The sequence below is a fragment of the Hemicordylus capensis genome, chromosome 1 (assembly GCF_027244095.1).
Source record: "Hemicordylus capensis ecotype Gifberg chromosome 1, rHemCap1.1.pri, whole genome shotgun sequence".
Lineage (NCBI taxonomy): Eukaryota > Metazoa > Chordata > Lepidosauria > Squamata > Cordylidae > Hemicordylus > Hemicordylus capensis.
This window is the reverse complement of record NC_069657.1, coordinates 153,519,759-153,529,749: the sequence shown is the minus strand read 5'-3', so window position 1 is coordinate 153,529,749 and position 9,991 is coordinate 153,519,759. Positions and strand designations below refer to the sequence as shown.

The 9,991-nt window shown below is 41.2% G+C and overlaps 1 long non-coding RNA gene across 1 annotated transcript; it reads right to left on the bottom strand.

The window, feature by feature from the left end:
• Window positions 1-1,200: 1,200 nt before the first annotated feature.
• LOC128339776 (uncharacterized) lies at window positions 1,201-9,315 on the bottom strand. The gene is made up of 4 exons (XR_008313208.1): window positions 7,232-9,315; window positions 4,636-4,807; window positions 3,059-3,171; window positions 1,201-2,246 (listed from the first exon to the last, which is right to left on the bottom strand). It is a non-coding gene; the product is annotated as an uncharacterized LOC128339776 (long non-coding RNA).
• Between the last annotated feature and the right edge of the window lie 676 nt (window positions 9,316-9,991).

Below are 9,991 nucleotides of genomic sequence, written 5' to 3'. Positions count from 1 at the left end.
GCAGATTCTCTTTGAAAAGGATATTTGGAGGTAGCTGTGCATGTGCACACACGTGCGCATGAGAGAGAGGGGGGAACTATCTCATTTTTTTGCTGTGTAAACCACATCGATAATGTCTTTATTGAAAAGCAGTATATAAATATTCTTAATTATAAATATGCCATGTGAGGTTTTTTGTTGGTCTCCTTTTTCTTTTTCCTCCCTTTCCCCACAAAGGATGCCTCTGAACAACATATTCTGTTCTCTAATCAAGCATATTCATGTACATGTTATGTACATGAATATGAACACATCTGTTCATCATCTGTTTTAACTGATATTGTTTTGATTGTTTTAATGTTGTTTTTAGAATATTGTTTTAAAATTTTAAATTGTGTTTTAAATTTCTTGTTTATATATTTCTTGTTTAGGTTTTTAAATTAATGTTTTACTTTTTTTTAATCTCCTTGTAAACTGCCCAGAGACGTACGTTTTGGGCAGTATAAAAATATGTTAAATAAAATAAATAAATAAATAAAATGTTATGTATGGAAACAAAAATTATGTGCATTTTTGAAAAATATAGCCTCTTATTTGTGCAAGTGTGATTATGCTGGCTGTGCTGTATCTTCTTTTACCAGCTTTTTTCTGGAATATGCATCTGTCCAAAGCTTATGGGAGGAAACCAGAATATTTTGAGTGAGAAGCAAGTGTGCATGTGGCAAATTGACTCTGGCAGGCTTGGCAAGAGTCTGGATAGGCTACTTATCTGTAACATGTAGAAAAAATAATGGAAGATAGATGAGAAGCTTTGTGATTGTCAATCTCACTACAGGATTTCTTTCTTTCTTTCTTTTTTACTCCTCAATATGACTGTGATGGATCACAGCTAAAAATATCAGTGCCCTGCGACCTCCTCTGTGGCTGTGTGTGTTCTGTGCCTCACAAGCTAGAGTCTAAAGAGAGAGGCGAGTATGAAATAATTTTCCACATATAGAAATGTGCCGCGCTTTAAATAGCAGAGGAACCAGGGTCTTGTGTTTTCAGTACTGATAGTTACATTCCTTTATATTTTCTTGCACATGAGTAAGCATTCAGACACCATTAGCTCTTCAAACAATAATGTAATTTTATTTATTTATGTTATTTAACACATTTATATACCGCCCAAAATGCAAGTTTCTGAGCAGTTTACAACAATGCAATAAAAACAATAAAAAGGTTAAAACATTACAACAATTTTGAAATTTCAAAACTATTTTAATAGTTTTAAAACATTAAAACTATTAAAAACCACCAAACTACTAAAACAGTATCTAATTAAAAGCCTGTATGAACAAATGTGTCTTGACTGCCTTTTTAAAAGTTGTAAGGGGGGGGGGTCCACCTTAAGTGGCACAGTGGGGAAATACTTGACTAACAAGCAGAAGCTTGCCAGTTCGAATCCCCGCTGGTATGCTTCCCAGACTATGTTTCCCAGACTATGGGAAACACCTGTATCATGCAGCAGTGATACAGGAAGATGCTGATAGGCATCATTTCATACTGCATGGAAGGAGGAAATGGTATACCCCTACTGTATTCTACCAAAGAAAAGCACAGGGCTCTGTGGGTGCCAGGAGTCGAAATTGACTTGACGGCACACTTTACCTTTACTTTAAGAGATGGGGAGGCTCTTATTCCAGCAGGGAGCACGTTCCAAAGCCTCGGGGAAGCAATGGAGAAGACCTGTCCCCGAGTAGCCACCAGACGAGCTGGTGGCAACTGCAGATGAACCTCTCCTGATGATCTCAATGGGCTGTGTGATTCATAGCAAAGAAGATGTTCTCTTAATACCCAGGCACCAAGCTGTTTAGGCCTTTATAGGTTATAACCAAGACCTTGTATTTTGCCTGGAAGCTTACTGACAGACCAGTGTAGATCTTTTAAGATAGGAGTGATATGTTCTCTCCGAGATGACCCAGAGACCAACTTGGCCGCCACATTCTGGACCAACTGCAGTTTCCGGACTATGTACAAAGTGAGCCCCACATAGAGCACACTGCAGTAGTCAAGTCTGGAGGTGACCAGCAGATGTACTACTGTTCAGAGGTTGTTTATCTCAAGAAACGGATACAGCTGGTGTATCAGCCAATAATTTAACAAACTATATACTATCTTCCTCAGTTTGCAGCTTCCCTTTTTTATCCTCAGGTGTTCACTTCTGCTGTATTCTATCTACTTATCTTTCATGTTTTGTTGTTATGATATTTGTTGCAGTGAGGATCCTATAGAGAGTGGGGGGCAGGGAAGAATGGAGTGCGAAAAGAAAAGGGAGGGAAAGGAGAAGAAAATGGAGATGTTTCTAAATAAACTCTTAGTTAAATCTACATAAGATAACTTTGTGTTCATGAGGAAAGCAACTATAAAACATTTGGCAATGAGATTTTGAACCAGCTAAGTGTGTGAGCCTGCAAAGCTTGTACATGTTCCTGCATTTTCCTTTCATTACATTACTGGACTTACATTCCTGAAATGCTTCCTACTATCGCTGCTGCTGATCGTGTCTCCAGTTTCCTGACCTATGCAACCCCTGAAGGTACTTTTTCCTTCTCAATCCTGGACTCTGTTTCTCCCTGGGTGCCCACTGCATGGCACGGATCCCACTACCACTTTTTTTCTTGTCCACCCCAGGAGAACCTGCTCTTCCCTGGAAACGATGGAGGTCCTATTTCTGCAATTACCCTTCACCATACAGACTCCAGCAGAGCAGAAGGCTATATTGCTTCACTGCCTGGGAATATATAATCATTTGCCCTTTCTTGCCAACTTGGAAGGGGATGCTGGTACTCATGAAGCTGCTCTTCAAGCCTTAGATCATATCAACCCTACTTTGAATTTGATTGCTGAACGTTACAAGTTCAATCCTAGATCCCAACTGCCTGGTGAATCTATCAATCAGTATATCACAGCATTGTGTGCCTTCAGTGTAACCTGTGAGTTTGCCAACTTTACTGATGAAATGAACAGGGATCAGATTGTTATGGGGGGGAAACTGCTCCAAACTGCATTAAAAACTGCTACTGGAGTGGAAACCTACCTTGGATAAAGAGTTGGTTAGGGGTGTAGGAAACACTCTTCACTGTGCCAAATCACTCTCTTTCGTACCCAACACCGACCTCCTGAAATCCAGGCTATTTGGTCTAAACCCTTCTGTAGAGAATAGCAGATTTAAGTCAAGCCTTTGTCTCAAGCCCACGTGGGGGAAAGAAAAATGCTGATTCATTCCCTCCATGTTTACTCACAAAGGCTGTTCCTTTAAAACTTAACAATTTCTAGGTAATCACTGCCACCACACCCACTTTTTAACAGAGTTTACTCCCGCCCTGGTGTGAGTGGAATTCCAAGGAAACTCCCCTTCTTTTACCAATGGAAAAATACAAAAAACCCTCCACGTGCAGCTTCCATGTGGTGGGAAAACTTGGTAGGCTGCTGAACAATTAACACTGAGGCATGTTTGCACCAGAATAAAACCTCTTTTTCCTAAGTTAAAAATCCACTCAGAGGCAGGTAAAATCCAAAGGACCAAAAAGAGAAAAACTTTATTCAAAATACTACAGACTGTTTCAGTCTGAGGATCTCTCAGCTTTAAGTTACAGGTAAAAAGAAATACTCAGTACTTTACAAGATTACTTCCAAAGATCACTCCAGCTGGTGTTTGGAGTGGCACCCTTTAAAAATCATGGTTACCCAGTTGCAAAGATAATTCAAAAAGCACCCCTAGTTGAAAAGAACCTTTAAAAGCACCTTTACAGGGTATAGAGACTCCTACAGAGCCCTGGTTGGATAAAAGGCCCCAGGTTCAGTTCCTCTTGTTATGTTACTGATAAAAACAGATTGAACCAATTGTAAAGATTTGCAAAAGCACAAAATCAAAAGAAATCTAACGCAGGCTACCTAACACATAGTTCCCTGGCTAAACCTTTCCATGAAGCCAAACCCCTTGGCTTCCTTTTCCCTTGAACTCACCCCAAACTCTAGGAAATAATTCAAGCTTCCTGCAATCCTGTCTCTCAAGGATCTGCAGATGTCCTTCCATGAGAGAAGTCTCCAGGCTTGCTGTTGGCCATGGGGCAGCTAGACTTCATAGCTGCTGCTCATGAAGCCTGCTCTTCATCTGCCCTCATCACCGTCCTGGCTCCTTCTGAGAACAAAGACCCCCTTCACTTCCTGCCTCCAGACCCTCTTGGTCCTGGTCACTGTGTGCTGAGTAGCTGATCCCTAGAGGTCACTGCCTCTCAGTCAGGACAGGGCTCACTTCCGGATAACTCTTTACAGGAAAGGAAAGGCTGTTACTGCCTGATCATTACACCTTCCAAACCCAATCTTTGCATATGGCACTCCCCGAGAAAGTGGCAGCACAAGAAAGGAAGAGCTAACAATGCTACTGATGGGGAGACTCTGTCCACAAAGCCAATTTTGCATACTGTCCTGCATGGAAGTCACTTGCAAGAGGTGCAGGAAAGGGGGGCACATTTCTAAGGTTTGCAAGTCTGCAGTCCATTCCATTACTGATTCACTATACGATAAGGATGAGGCAGATGAACCACTTCCTGACAGCATTTTAAGTGTGACAGTCTCAGAGCCTGTTTCTCCACACTCTCAAGTAAAACTTACTGGCCATGAAGCGCATATAATGGCTGATTCTGGTTCTCCATGCACTATCATTTCCCTTCTGCTTTACAAAAGACTCCTCACTCCATCAGATCTGCACTTGCAGCCTTCAGACATCCACTCATGGGGATATGGAGGTTCTCTTATTGCCATAAATTGATACCTCACTGCTGTCCTGGAATACAAAGGATGTACTTCAGATGGGAAAGTGTATGTATCACCAAAAGGAGTCTCAAAATTGGGCTGAAAACGTCAGGAAGATCTTTGGATAGTTAGACCCAAATAGCATGGAATCTGTATTACAGATGATAGAGCATGGATATGCTGATATGACTGCTGATTTTTAGGACATTTTTGCTGATACTTACATTTCAAATATAAAATTCAGATGAAGACAAATGCAATAACTGTACAACACAAAATGAGGAATGTACCCATAGCATTGTGCCAACCACTTAAATAAAAGTTTTTAAGATTACAGCATGCTGAAATCATAGAGCCTGTTGATTCATCAGAATGGGTCTCTCCCATTGCTCTTGTGTGGAAATAAAATGGTACACTTAAAATGTGTGTGGGTTTAAGAAATGAGAACTTCAACATGGTAGTGGATTGTCATCCATTACCCAGTATTAATGAAATGCTGATTACTCTGAAAGATGCCTCTGGGTTCACAACTTTGGACTTGTCTACTCTTCAGCCTAACATCAAATTCCTCTGCTCAAGAGTTCGTGCAAATACACATCCTTCATTACTCAAGATGGTCTTTTTCAATACAACAGACTGCCCCTTGGATTAGCCTCTGCAGCTTCAGTATTTCAACAAATGATGCATGCAATTTTTGGGACAATGGACAGCATCACTCAAGTTCAGGATGACATTTTAGTATATGGCCAAACCATTGAAGAGCATGATGCTAAGCTGACAGAAGTATTAAGAAAAATTTGACAACACAGACTTACTTCCTCTGCAGGGAAATGACAGTTTTGCACACATGCAGTGATGTACTTGGGACACAGTAGAGTGGTGTACATCCCAAAACAGAATTGGTGGAAGGTATTTGAGAAGCACCAGAGCCACACAACAAGAATGCACATCATTTTTAGGAGTATTACACTAAATTTGTTAGACAATTTGCCTCAAAGGCTGCTCCATTGCATCTTCTTTTTAAAAAGAATGTAGCATTTAATTGGGATGCATACTGAAAGGCTAGTAATCAAATCTACCATTTCTGAAGGCTCTGCTCTCATTTCTTTTGACATTGACACACTATCGTAACTACTGATGCTTCCAAATATGGTTTGTCTTGACACAGCAAAAAGAGAGCAGGGAAGTTACAGTTGCCTTTGCTTCCAGAGTGTTCACTGATTCAGAGAAGATGTATTCTGTCACTGAAAAAGGAGCTCTGGCATGTTTCTGAGTGGTAAGGCACTTCAGTTCTTACTTGTGGGGCAGAAAATTCACTTTACAGTTAGACTATAAGCCCCTATCTACTTTATTTACTACTTGGGGATTGAGGAACCCCAAGAATAGCCAAAAGGATCACCATACTTATGATTTTCAGGTGGAATATTTTCCAGGTCTTCAGAATAAAACTGCAGATTGTTATCTTGACTTCCACTTCCAGAGCAAGAGGTAATCCCAAAAGTTGAGGATGAAAGAGTAGTAATTGCACAAACAGCTTCATTCACTCATGGAGTGATCATGTCTTCTGAAGGGAAAGTAGCCTTCAATGCTGACCAAGTGCTTACTAAACTTAAAACTTACATAACTAATGGATGGTCATGCAAAAACAAGATACCTGAACATCTTCAACCATATATGCATGTAGTGAGTGAGCTGTCCCTTCTCAATGAGCTGTTGCTGAGAACTGACTGTTTGGTGATGCCAACCTCTTTACAAGCAAAAGTGATCAAAATTGCCCACAATGGTCACTTCGACATGAGCTTGACTAAAAGTTGAATCAGAAAATGTTTTTGGTGGCCGGTGATGGACAACCACATTGAAAATGTAGTCAGGCACTGTATGGCTTGTGCTGTATGATCCGTGACAAATTGCAGAATACTTTTACCACCCCCTTGACTCCAGTAGAGTAGAGTATCCCAAAGCAGAGTATCCCAATGGCCCCTGAGAAACAACTTGCTCTGGATCTAATGGGGCCTTTTGACAACCAACCCACAAAGCAAAGATTTGTTGTAGTGATGGTGGATTACTATTCCAGGTGGCCAGAAGTTTCATTTGCTGGCAACATACTACAAACAAGGTAATCCAGTTCCTGGCTGGTTTTTGTAAGAGAAGGTGCTTCCTAAGGAACTAGTGACTGACAGTGGGACACAGAGTACCTCATTGAAATGGAGCAATACCTCCATAACCATGGGACAAAACAAAAAAATCTTTCCTTGTACCATCCTTGAGGGAATGGCTTAGTGTAAAGAATGAACAGAGTAGTGAAATAAGGTTTACAACTGGCTGCTATGCAACAACAACACTGGAAAGAGGCAAACTACGAAGCTCTATTTGCTTATCAAACTATTCCTCATTCTTCTACAGTAAAATCATTTTTTGAACTGCTGAGATGACACAAAGCTACAAACAAACTTACCCAATGGCAACAACTGATAGGGTTTTCCATGCCATCTCACTCTGAGGATGCAGAGATTCAGGATCGGATAAGGGAGAAACAACAAAAGTACAAATTATATGTGGATCAGAAATGGGTTACAAAACAGCGAACATTTCAAGTGGTGGACTTTGATAGACCACAGCTGTTCAAGTATGGGGGGCAGACTTTGATCAGTGGCGGACTTTGATGGCAGTGGTGGAGCAGTGTCTGACCTTGATTGGCTACAGCTGGTCGAATATGGGGAGAGGTCCTGCTGACCTTCAGCTGTTCCTTACTTATCAGCTCTAGGTTCATTGTGCACTGGCTGCTTTCTCAGGTGCCTGGTGATATGATCATTGCTGCAGTCCACAGACAGAGCAGTGTTTGGCTGACCATACTGCTTTTCTTGCTTAACTACCCTTCCACTAATGATTGATTACAAAATTCTCAAGCTTCAGAGGCCATTGTCAAATTCCTATATTTTTCCCTTTGAATTCCACCCCGCCCCCCTTGTTTTTCTTTCAACAACAAAAGACAAAATCCTGTGGAAAAGAACACCCTATGTTGTGAGGGAAAATATGTTCTTTTAACCTTGTCTGCAGCTGGAAAGAATAATCAAATCTATTCCTATCCCTGCCAATAGTGGGTTGTCGTCTACTTACTACCTCATTAAGGAGGAAGTAGATGAGTGCCTTACATCTTGTTTTCAGCTAAAGCTTTTGAAAGATTTTTGTTTCACTTTTGTTTTAGTTAGCATCTGTCTTGCCTCTCTACATTGACTAACCAGGGTGCCTGCCTGCCTTTCAGTAGAATGGAGATCTCTCTGAAGTAACATGCCTTGTGCCAGATTCCAGAGGACTTGGAGTAGAAAACCCATCAAGTTCCAATGACAATTATTTTTCTGCAGCCTGACACAGTTTGTGGTACAAAGTTATCCAATTAAAGAGTATGAGAACCAGAAAGATGTAACTATGACACATCCATGTGTTTAGACAAGGATTGATGCCAATTATGTAGAGAGAAAGGGGTAGTAGGGTGTGTGATGTAAAAATCAAAAGGGATGGGTGTGTGGTTGAGGAGTATAGAACCATGAGGAGCTCTGCCCCCAGGTAGCTTTCTCCCAACCAGATTCATTTCCAGCATCAAAGCCCAGCTGAGGGAAAGTAATGAAGGCAGACTGTGGAGAAGTAAGCCATAGTTGGAGCCAGGAGTTGTGTAGAATCCAGAGTTCAAGACCCTGGTTGTTAGGCTTCTATGCTCTGCAATTACTCCCTAAAGGGATTTTGCTGCTGCCACCATGAACTGTTTACAGGCAGGTTGGACATGCGTGCCACCCTGAACACAACCCCCAAACACTCAAGAGAATGTTCAGGCATGTAAATATGGTTATTCCCTGAAGCCTAAGGGAAGCCCCCTGCCCCCAGATCCCAGAGACTTCACACAGCAAGTGAGTCAAAGTGATTCTGAGTAGGGCGAATGTCATATCACAGTCTAGTATTGTAGTAAAAAGGTAAAAAGTTTAGTTTATTAGTTGTTGGTCTCTCGGCTCCAGGCAGTTTTGGATGATGCAGCAGGGCCGGTGCTAGGGGCTCTGGCACCCCCCTGCAACCTATAAATCAGCGTTCCCCTTCCTCATCAGTATTAATGGCAGGCTATACACACAGAGAGAGAGAGAGCTTTTGCATGTGTGCATGCACTCAAGTTTTTTGATGTCCACTCAGCTAATTTTAGATCCCGACCAGGTTGAATCACTCTGAATGCATGTGCGTGCACACTGCCTTCATACTGCCACCCAGAACAAAACTGATCTCCACACACAGATTAAAAAAAAACCTTGGGGAATACTGCAGGAGAGAAAGGCAGCTTAAAAAAAATCCCTAATAAACTGATTTGCACAGACTTATTTTGAAGCAAATCTTTTTAAAACATCATTTATTCAGCAGCTTTAGCCCCAGTGCCAGCTCAACGGGTTGAGGGACAGCCAAAATATCCCCCTGCACCCTTTAAAAAAAATGCATGTGCGAAACATGTGTGTGCCACCAAGCCCCACCTCCTGCATTTGGTGTCAGATGCAGGGGGCAGGGCCAATACCAGGGACCAGCCCCTCAGAACGTTCCAGTCGGTGGTTCATGGAATCACTAAGCTAGTGGCCATCTCGACATCTTGCAGCATTGAACTTCAGTCAATGCATGATCAGTTATGAAAATTGATTATGCCCTGGATGAAGAAGCATTTTCACATTCTTGCAACAATCCTGTGAGATAAGTTAGGATGAAGTACTGCTATTTAAATATTAAAAATCCAAATCAAAAATAAAATTTGCAGCCATGCTATCATGCAACTTCTGAGCTGGACTCAGTAGTAACACTGATATCTCTAAACATCATCATCAACAACAAATATTTATATACCGCTGTTCAAAAGTTTCCATCACAGTTTACATAAATAATAAATAAATAAAATGGCTCCCTGTCCCCAAAGGGCTCACAGTCAAAAAAGAAACATAAGATAGACACCAACAACAGTCACTGGAGGTACTGTGCTGGGGGTAAATAGAGCCAATCACTATCAAGAAGATAGTGATTAGCCAAGGAAAGCTAATAATACCGTATTTACCTGAATACAAGACAACTCTGAATTTAAGACAAGCTCTTTAAAAACAGAGGTTAAATACAGGTCATACCCTTATTTACTGAAAAGGAAGAGGATTCTGAATTTAAGATGATCCCCCTGATTTCGAACATGAAAGAACTTTGGCGG